We start from the raw sequence: 9,223 nt of genomic DNA on the forward strand, positions 1-9,223 counted from the left end.
GAAACCGATTTATTTAAAGAGGTTAGGGTCTTTGGAACAGTTGCCAACCAGTGGCATAGTGCTGTAGCGTCGGGTAGTTCTGTAGGCTTGCTAGAAGTAGTGTCGAAAGAAAGTGCTGTCAAAGCTAGCACAGGGGGCAGAATGACACTTGCGCGTCCCTGCATTTGCAGTGCTTTGTATCGCGGAAACACCATTTCTAGCATGCCGGCACCGACACAAAAAGCGGCGGTTAGCTCTCAAATTTGGTGCTTAACGAAATGTAGCATTCTACTGGATTCTTAGACTGCCCGTGAAAGTGACTTACCCTTGGTGAGGGTACACGTCGAAAGGGCCGGTGCAGGCGGAAGTCAGCGTCTGCGCGAAACTTTCGGTGAAAAAGGAGGAACACACGTGTGATCTCGCAGCAACAGTAGCACGTCCGCCATGCCGCCTTTTCGGCGTTTTCAGTCAACGACCGCTGTCACGCCAGTCCGACTTTCCCCAGACACCGTCCGCTAACCCACAATTTAAGCGGATCAAAAGCTGGAACTGGCAGGAACACGGAGTTCTAAACCAAACTTCAAATACCACAAAAAAGAAGCCTGCACCCGACTGTTGCGGCTGTTGTATGTTCCGTTTGCCGCATGAGAATTCACCGCGTGTTCCAACTCGCTCTAGAATGACCTGTTTTGACAGTTTTAACCACTGGTTTTAACAGTTTCAAACTCCGACCGTTCGGAAATGCACCATTATGTATCAGTGACGTCACGACGCAGTTTCAACGTTAAAAGAAAACTTCAACACAGTGCCGGATTCGGGAAGAAGAATTTACAGGCTGTATTAAAGGCATTTTTTGCTCGGAAAAGTTAAGTAAACTTAAATTTTATTGTAGAGATATGTGTACAATGGCAGATCAAATTGATAATATTATAGAAATATGACATGGATGTGTGAACTTTTCTCGTGCATTGAATTTTCAGAACCAACAACTTGAGAAGGAAGGCTGTCATGCCTTGATAGGCTACATGTTTTTCCTCCAATTTGAAGTTAATTCTCAGGCCTCTCCTCATTATGACGACCTAATCTTTCGCTTTTGTAAGGAGATTTCTAGCTGTCAGCACAGTCTGTTTTAATCATCTTTGGAATTATTAGTCAGTCTGCAGCCAGTCGAAGCCTCGCCTGGATAGCCTGCACGAAGTCACGCCACCCGTCACCCTGCTGCCGGCGGACGCTACGGCTGCCAAGGATGCTTCGGTGTCGCAGCGGGGGGCCGTACCCGAAGTCCGTCGCGACTTCAGCTTCAATGTGCACGTGGGACAAGGTGTTTCGACAAAGCAAGTCATTGAAGCCTTCCTGGCTTTGGTACCTCCTGCAAGTGGACGGGCCTGTCACCCATACGGCGGGGGGCGATTCACGCTCACCGTGAAGACTTCGGACGCAGCCGAAAAGCTACGTGAAGCAGGGTGCCTGGTCGTCGGCGGCAGGAGCTATGAGCTTTCGCCATTGGCATCGAAGGTGAAGGCCATGACCCTCCTCCTGCTCCCTGTGGAAGTCCCGGACTAAGCCGTAGCCCAGGTCCTGGGCGCCTACGGGAAAGTCATTCGCATGACTTGGGAGACCCACCGCGAATACCCCTCACTGGAGACCGGCACCAGGCGGGTCGTCATGGAAATGAAGAGGGAGGTACCCAACTACATCCAAGTCTGTGGTTTTCAAGGCATGTGCCTCTACTCGGGGATGAAGAAGACTTGCAGACAGTGCGGCTTGGGCAGCCACCTCTCCTACGACTGCAGGACCCCCCAATGCACCAGGTGCGGAGAGTACGGTCATGCCGGCCCTCAGTGTCGGGCGCCTTGCAAGCAGTGCGGAGAGGATCACCCGACCTCACAGTGCCCAGTCAGCACGTATGCCAGCACGCTGACACGGGGGCCCACAAAACCCAGCGGGAGGACGGAAGACAGGAAGGAGATAACCCCCTTTCTAAGGAGGACGGAAAAGAAGACATGCCGGCGGCAGCCCTTCGGCCCAGTGAAAACAGCGAGACACAGCAGGGCGGTGCTAGCTCGGTGATAAGCCCAGATAACGCAGGCACGTCTACCGGTGACTCGGCGGAAAGCACGTCTATGTCGGCGGGTATGGCCGAGGAAAGGGCGACAACAACTTCGGGGCAACGGTCGGAAACCTCGAGTGACACGACAGCGCTATCACTCGCATCTGAAAAGCATGACGAAGGCTTAGGGGCCAGAAACGAAGAAGCTCCCATGGAAGCTGTGTCACAGTTGATCAAGCGCCCACGTGACTCTTCAAGCTCGAGGGAAAGCGGTGATTCTGGGAAGCAAAAACACTTGCTTCCAGGGCAGCTGAGTAAGCTCCCCAAGCAACCGAGCCAGAACAAATTAACACTCCGGAAGAAGACCAAGGAATGGGACTCCACCCCTTACGACCCATCATGCGAGTGATGTCGTTAAATGCAAAAGGACTTCGGGCGCCGGTAAAGCAGGCGTGGATAGGGGTTCTTATGAACCAGCTAAAAATGGACGTCTTGCTCCTCCAGGAAACTTACCTAACGTGCACGCGGGAGGTGGGAGACTTCGAGGGCAACGTGCCTGTGACCGGTTTCTATAGCTTCGGCGATCGCAGAGCGAGAGGAGTGGCCATCCTGGTGTCGCCGACCTTCCGTGGTAGCGTCGGCAAGTACCGACACGACGAAGGCCGGCTCCTCACCGTAGATGTTGTGCACAAGGAGAAGGTGCTAAGGATAGCAAACGTCTATGCACCAGTAGACTGCAGAGAGAGGAACCTTTTCTTCAGGAACTTGGACTTCTACCTGCAAGGAAGACGAGAACTGGTGTTGGCGGGGGACTTTAACTGCGTCCTCGACCAGGTGAAACACTCACTCGGCGGCACGCAGAAATGCCAGCCATGGAAAGCCAAGGGACTCCGTCCGCTGGTCTCATCTTGTTCCCTAGTGGACGCATGGACGCACCTCCATGGGAATGCCCCTGGATACACCTTCTCCGCACGAGGACGCTCAGTGAGGCTCGACCGCTTCTACGTTTCAGGCGCCCTGGTGGGCGCCCTTAAAGGGGCCCACCAACAATTTTCTGACAGCTTTGAAGTTTGCGCAAAAACGGAGCTCCATAAAAGCAGGAACACCGAGGAAAAAAAATATTACAGAAATTCGCAATATTTTGTGAGTTATTAGCAAAATAAATATTCCAGAAAACAACTTTAAATAAGCAAAACATTCCACTTCATGACGTAAAATGAAACAGTTTAGCGATTGGAGCAAAGCGGTTGGCCAATTGGACGCGAGTTTGGTTGATAGCCCGTCGGCCCGGTTGTTGGGCCCGGTCGGCTCGTCGGCCATTAGGCCTAGCTGCAACCATCGTAGCTTTGGGATCAGGTTGCCATCATCGATGAATTTACCAGGCTTATCGGATTTTGAGTGCGGATCTGGGCGTCGCGCCGTACGAGGACACTCCACACAAGCGCCGCGACGCGTCTCTGCCTCAGTCTGCGTCGTCAGTCGCGGAAGACTCGTCTCCCGCAACTCCGCCACCGGAGCCACCTCGGCGAGTAGGAGGTACAAACTGGTGAGCGGTCGGGCACCATATAAGCTGGGTCCCGTCGCCGCACTTCACCCGAACAGTGAAAAGTCTGTCACAGCACTAAAAGACCCTGGCTACTCTTCCTGCTTTTAGTTGACCGGGACAGGGGGCGCACAAGTGAAAATGCAATGCGCGTTGCCTGCACGGATCACTTGTCGTCTGCTCGCGATGGTACGTCACGGACGCCGCTGTGAGGCGCGCATGAGCGACGAGGCGTTGTTTTCGCCCTTTTTGAACTTTAGTTTGCAACTTTAGTAGCTCTAAAAAAAGGACTTGTTAGAGAAATAATGACGGTTAACGTGTGATATACTTTATTTCGCTTCAAAATTCCTGGGACGGCTCTCGCCAATCACGAAACCCAAAGAATGTGACGTATTGTGAAAGGGAGCGCCGTTATGCGCGCGCATTTGGCACTTCGCGGTGCCACCGTCAAAGGAGGTGTTTCTGAGTTGTCAAATTAAAATATGATGTGCTAATATCTTTAAACTCTTTCGTTGTCCACTGGGTTTCCAGGACCACTAGCGCGTAGAAACCGCAAAAAAAGTTGACGCTCAAATACTGTTGGAGGGCCATTTTAAGGACTGCGAAGTTATGCCAGTAGGGAGCGCAGCAGCCTACGTGACGGACCATCAAGCAGTCATCCTTGAGATGGAGCTAACTCCGGGTGTTGGCAGGCAAGCGACTCTGTGGCGCCTTAACACTAGATTGCTTCAGGACGAGGAAGTGGTCAAGCATGTGCGGGCCTTCATCAAGACAAAGCTCGAGACAAAAGAGCTCGACCTAGGTTAGTGGGAGGAGTTCATCACGGAGATCACCGAGGTCTTCAAGGCCTGGGGTAGACGACGAGCGGCGGAGCGACGACAGGAGGTAGCAGTACTACAATGGGGTATGCGGAACTTGCGGCGCTTAGGCCTAAACACCCCGGCGAAGGTAGAGGCCTACACAGAACTACAAACCGAGTTTTAGCAGTTGCTCATGTCGCAGGTCAGCGAGCAAGGGAGCAAGGACCGATCTCCTCGTGCCGTCCAAACCGCAGACCCCCTCCCAGGGTCGCCCTTGCAGGCAAGCTCAGGTCAGAGCCACAAGCAATCTTGGAACTGACGGCGGCCAACAGAGCAATCCTTACCTCCCCTCACGACATTGAGGAAGGGTGCGGGGAGTACAACGCACGCCTCTATACTGAGCGCACTCTGGGACGGACTGCGTGACCCACTTCCAAGACTCCACGAAGGACTAGCTGAAGGCCTAGACGGCCCCGTCACGAGGAAGGAATGCTGGGAGGTGGTGTCTTCTCTCTCCAAAGGCAAGGCACCCGGTCCTGACGGTCTCCCCGTGGAGTTCTTCCTAAAATTTTGGGACTTGCTGGCGGATCCCCTGGTGGAAATATTCCAGAGAAGCATAGAGGAAGGCTACTTGCCGAGCTCCATGCGCCAAGGAGTGATCAAGCTGCTTTGCAAGGACAGCGCAAGACGTGATTTGGCAGCGTGGAGGCCCATTACCCTCCTTAACACAGTATACAAAATCTTGGCCAAGGTCCTACAAACCTGCTTGGCTTCAGTAATGCCCGACTTGGTCTCTCCGCAGCAAGTTTGTTCCGTACCAGGGCGCACGGTACAGCAGAACCTGTTCGCACTGCGGGACATCAGCTACTGGGTTGGCAACCGGAACATTCGCAAGCTGGTGCTTTCCGTGGACCAGGAAAAGGCATTCGACCGAGTCTCTCACAAGTTCCTGTTTCACATCCTGAGCCGGATGGGACTCTGCCAACGCTTCTTGAGTGGAGTGCAGTGCCTCTACGCCGCTGAAACCAGCATGGTCATGGTGAACGGAGGCGTCACACGAGCATTTCACATTGCAGCTAGGGTTACAAGGGTGCCCGCTGTCCCCGCTTCTCTATGTCCCGGTATTTGACAGGTGCATTAGGCAGCTGGCAACGTCTGCGAACATGTTCCCCATGCCAACTCCCGGAAGCCTAAGAAAACCAACGGTCTTCGCATATGCAGATGACCTTACAGTATGCACCACCCAGGTTGGGGGAGTTCGGGAGATGCTCAGCATCGTGAAGCGGTACAGCGACGCAACAGGGGCGGCTGTGAATGTGGCGAAGTCAGCCGTGCTTCCCTACCTATGGCCAGACAGTGCCACTGACATCGAGGGTGTGCCCGTCGTGAGCGAGGCTAAAATTCTGGGAATTCGCTTCACCAACAGAGGGCCCTTGACGGAGTACTGGCCCGAATCCGCCAGGAAGCTGAAAGAACTCGCGGAAATTCTCTCCAGCGAGGACTATGACTTACGCACCCACAGCGAAATCATAAAGACAAGCTGGCCAGTGTGCTTTGGTACGGGGGGACAGCGTTCCAGCCAACACAACAAGCAAGTCAGTGCCAAAGGACGCTTTTCAGGTTCTTCTGGAGCAACAAACCGGAAAGAGTGGCACGGCACGAACTGCAAAGACCGAGAGAGGAGGGGGGATGGTCATTTCCCGACGTGGAGCTCTTCTGCGTGGCCTTCGGGCTGCGGATGACCTATCGTGTGCTGGATGACAGCGACCATGTGGCCAGCGCCTACACGTACTTCTTCTTGAGTACAGAGGTGGTCCATTTTGGGGGAGAACTGGACCACAAAAGGCCTCGGTCTGCAAGTCACCCCTACTTCTACAAGATCATGTGCCGACATGAAAGAAGACTCCGGCAGGCCTTTACCATGGAAGATTTAAAGGGATGGCCGGTAAAGCGGCTATACCGCGCACTTCTGGAGCTTCGTAAGCAGCCCGTCGTCCTTGGCGACGAGCGCAAGAACCACAGGCTGTCTGCCTCGTCTTGTCAAGGGAGCCGCGTGGACGTCGGATGGCTGCTTGCACACGCCGTGCTCCCGTTACGCACGCGTCTTTACCGAATGGGCTTTAGCAGAACCGACCCGTGCCCTGAGTGTGGAAACATCGAGAATCACAAGCACGTGTTTTTCGACTGTCTCAACGCAGCAGCCGTGTGGCGCAAAGTAGCTTATCTCTACAGGCTCCGACGGGTGGAGTATGACACTGCGCACTATTTGGACCCAATGCCAGTGCCCGCCAAGAAAGCACCGAGGTTTGGCCTACTCATCCTCGAGGTGGTCTACCAACTTTGGTTGGCACGGAACAGAGCCAAATACGAGAAAAACAGGACCACCCTCCGGCAGCTGGTATTTGAAACGCGAAACGCGATCTTCGCAAGGATTACCGAAGACTTTGCAACGCTCAGCAGTGCAGAATTCCGGGCAAGGTGGAGAATTCACCATGATCTCTTTGTTGTTAAAGGAACCCATGTAGGAGTGATGTTTTAGGAATCACAAAGCACAGGTGCGCTAAGGCCGAAAAGTAAAAGTTAGCAATTAATGGCTTAGATTTATTTGCTCAGAAGAAAAGAGCAAATGCCTTCATGTACATAGTCTGTAAATAGCCATGTATCATACCTTTTTCACAATAAAAATTTACTAAAGATTACCGTGGGGAGGGGCATTCCAATGAGCCTATAGGTCAATTTTTGGGAGGCTGCTACCGTTTGGTAGCGGCCTAAGAAAGAAATAAAAAACGAGAATCATGTGGTAAATGGTAAACACCAATTCTAGCATGCCGGCACCGACACAAAAAGCGGCGGTTAGCTCTTAAATTTGGCGCTTTATGAAATTTAGCATTCTACTGGATTCATAGACTGCCCGTGACAGTGACTTACCCTTGGTGAGGGTGCACGTCGAAAGGGCCGGTGCAGGCGGAAGTCGGCGTCCGCGCGAAACTTTCGGTGAAAAAGGAGGAACACACGTGTGATCTCGCAGCAACAGTAGCACGTCCGCCATGCCGCCTTTTCGGCGTTTTCAGTCAACGACCGCTGTCACGCCAGTCCGACTGTCCCCAGACACCGTCCGCTAACCCATAATTTGAGCGGATCACAAGCTGGAACTGGCAGGAACACAGAGTTCTAAACCAAACTTAAAATACCACAAGAAAGAAGAAGCCTCCATCCGACTTTTGCCGCTGTTGTATGTTCAGCTTGTCGCACGAGAATTCACCGCTAACCTTGTCGTGTTCATTTCATCAACGTTTGCTTGCGTTCCAACTCGCTCCAGAGTGACCTGTTTTTAAAGTTTTAACAGGTTACAGTTTTGAACTCCGACCGTTCGGAAATGCACCATTACGTGTATGTGACGTCACGACGCAGCTTCAACGTTAAAAGAAAACTTCAATGCAGCGCCGGATTCGCGAAGAAATTACAGAATGTATTAAAGGAATTTTTTGCTCGGAAAAGTTAAGTAAACTTAAATTTTATTGTAGAGATATGTGTAAAATGGCGGTTTAAATTGATAATACTATAGAAATATGACATGGATATGTGAACTTTTATCGTGCATTGAATTTTCGGAACCAACAACTAGAGGAGAAAGGCTGCCATGTCTTGATAGGCTACATGTTTTTACTCCAATTTGAAGTTAATGCTCAGGCCTCTCCTCAATATAATGACCTAATCTTTCGCCTTTTACTAAAGATTACCGTGGGGAGGGGCACTCCAATGAGCCTATAGGCCAATTTTTGGGAGGCTGCTACCGTTTGGTAGCGGCCTAAGAAAGAAATCGAAAATGAGAATCACAGTAATGACTTTTTGAACTGATTGAAGTGGTATTCTACCGGGTGAAACAAGGAGACGGTAGGCTCTTTAAATCGACCGGAAAATTCGGTTTCTCGCGCTACGACTTCGTGCAGCGTTGCCCACAGATGGTGCATTTTTTTTCGTAAAATTTGCAAAGAGCGAACTTACCTGAGGAAAAAGTAAAGAAAGAAAAAGGCTTAGCTCCTATGGAAACGCAGCGACGCCTCCGGTCTGCAATCAACACGGCGCCGTTTCGCACGGTAGACAAGAGATGGCGCAAGCGGTCGCGACGCCAACTGCCGCCAACGAACGAGCAGACGATGCCGAGAACCGGCGTTTTTAGCAGACAAGGAACTGCAGTTGCTTGTTGTTACCGCGCCTGTTTTTGTTTCTGCAACTGTCGCCGTTTGCGGAACGCGCGCCGCTTTTGATTCGAAAAGATCGTCTGCTAAAAACGCTGGCTCTCGGCGCCGTATGCTCATTCGTTGGCTGCGTTCGTTGCGCCATCTCTTGTCTACCGTGCGAAACGGCGCCGTGTTGATTGCAGACCGGAGGCGTCGCTTCGTTTCCATAGGAGCTAAGCCTTTTTCTTTCTTTACTTTTTCCTCAGGTAAGTTCGCTCTTTGCAAATTTTAGAAAAAAATGCACCATCTGTGGGCAACGCTGCACAAGGTCGTAGCGCGATAGGTTCAGAAACCGAATTTTCCGGTCGATTTAAAGAGCCTACCGTCTCCTTGTTTCACCCGGTATTTCATAATTGAGGATTTTTCATAGCCCGAGTTCTTTCTCGTAAATTAATGGACGCCCGCTCACCACGGATTCGCGTTGCTAGCATTTGATGCGAAGTATCGGGGGAAACGACATTAAAAGCGTTACAGGATGAATGAAGAGAAAAGAGCTTCCCTCTCCGTCTCTTTTGTGTATTGGGAGTATTCGCGACTCCAGCGACCTATTAGCCCCGAGAGCGAACACAAGCGTCGCTGCGGTCGCCGCGCCCTGATTGGGTGAGGTGTA

The 9,223-nt window shown here is 51.9% G+C and overlaps 1 non-coding gene across 1 annotated transcript; it reads left to right on the forward strand.

The window, feature by feature from the left end:
* The first annotated feature begins 8,054 nt into the window (after window positions 1-8,054).
* LOC115317904 lies at window positions 8,055-8,178 on the forward strand. The gene has a single exon (XR_003918135.2). It is a non-coding gene; the product is annotated as a U5 spliceosomal RNA (small nuclear RNA).
* The last annotated feature ends 1,045 nt before the right edge of the window (window positions 8,179-9,223 follow it).

This window comes from Ixodes scapularis, unplaced genomic scaffold (genome assembly GCF_016920785.2).
Source record: "Ixodes scapularis isolate PalLabHiFi unplaced genomic scaffold, ASM1692078v2 PGA_scaffold6__148_contigs__length_123643588, whole genome shotgun sequence".
Lineage (NCBI taxonomy): Eukaryota > Metazoa > Arthropoda > Arachnida > Ixodida > Ixodidae > Ixodes > Ixodes scapularis.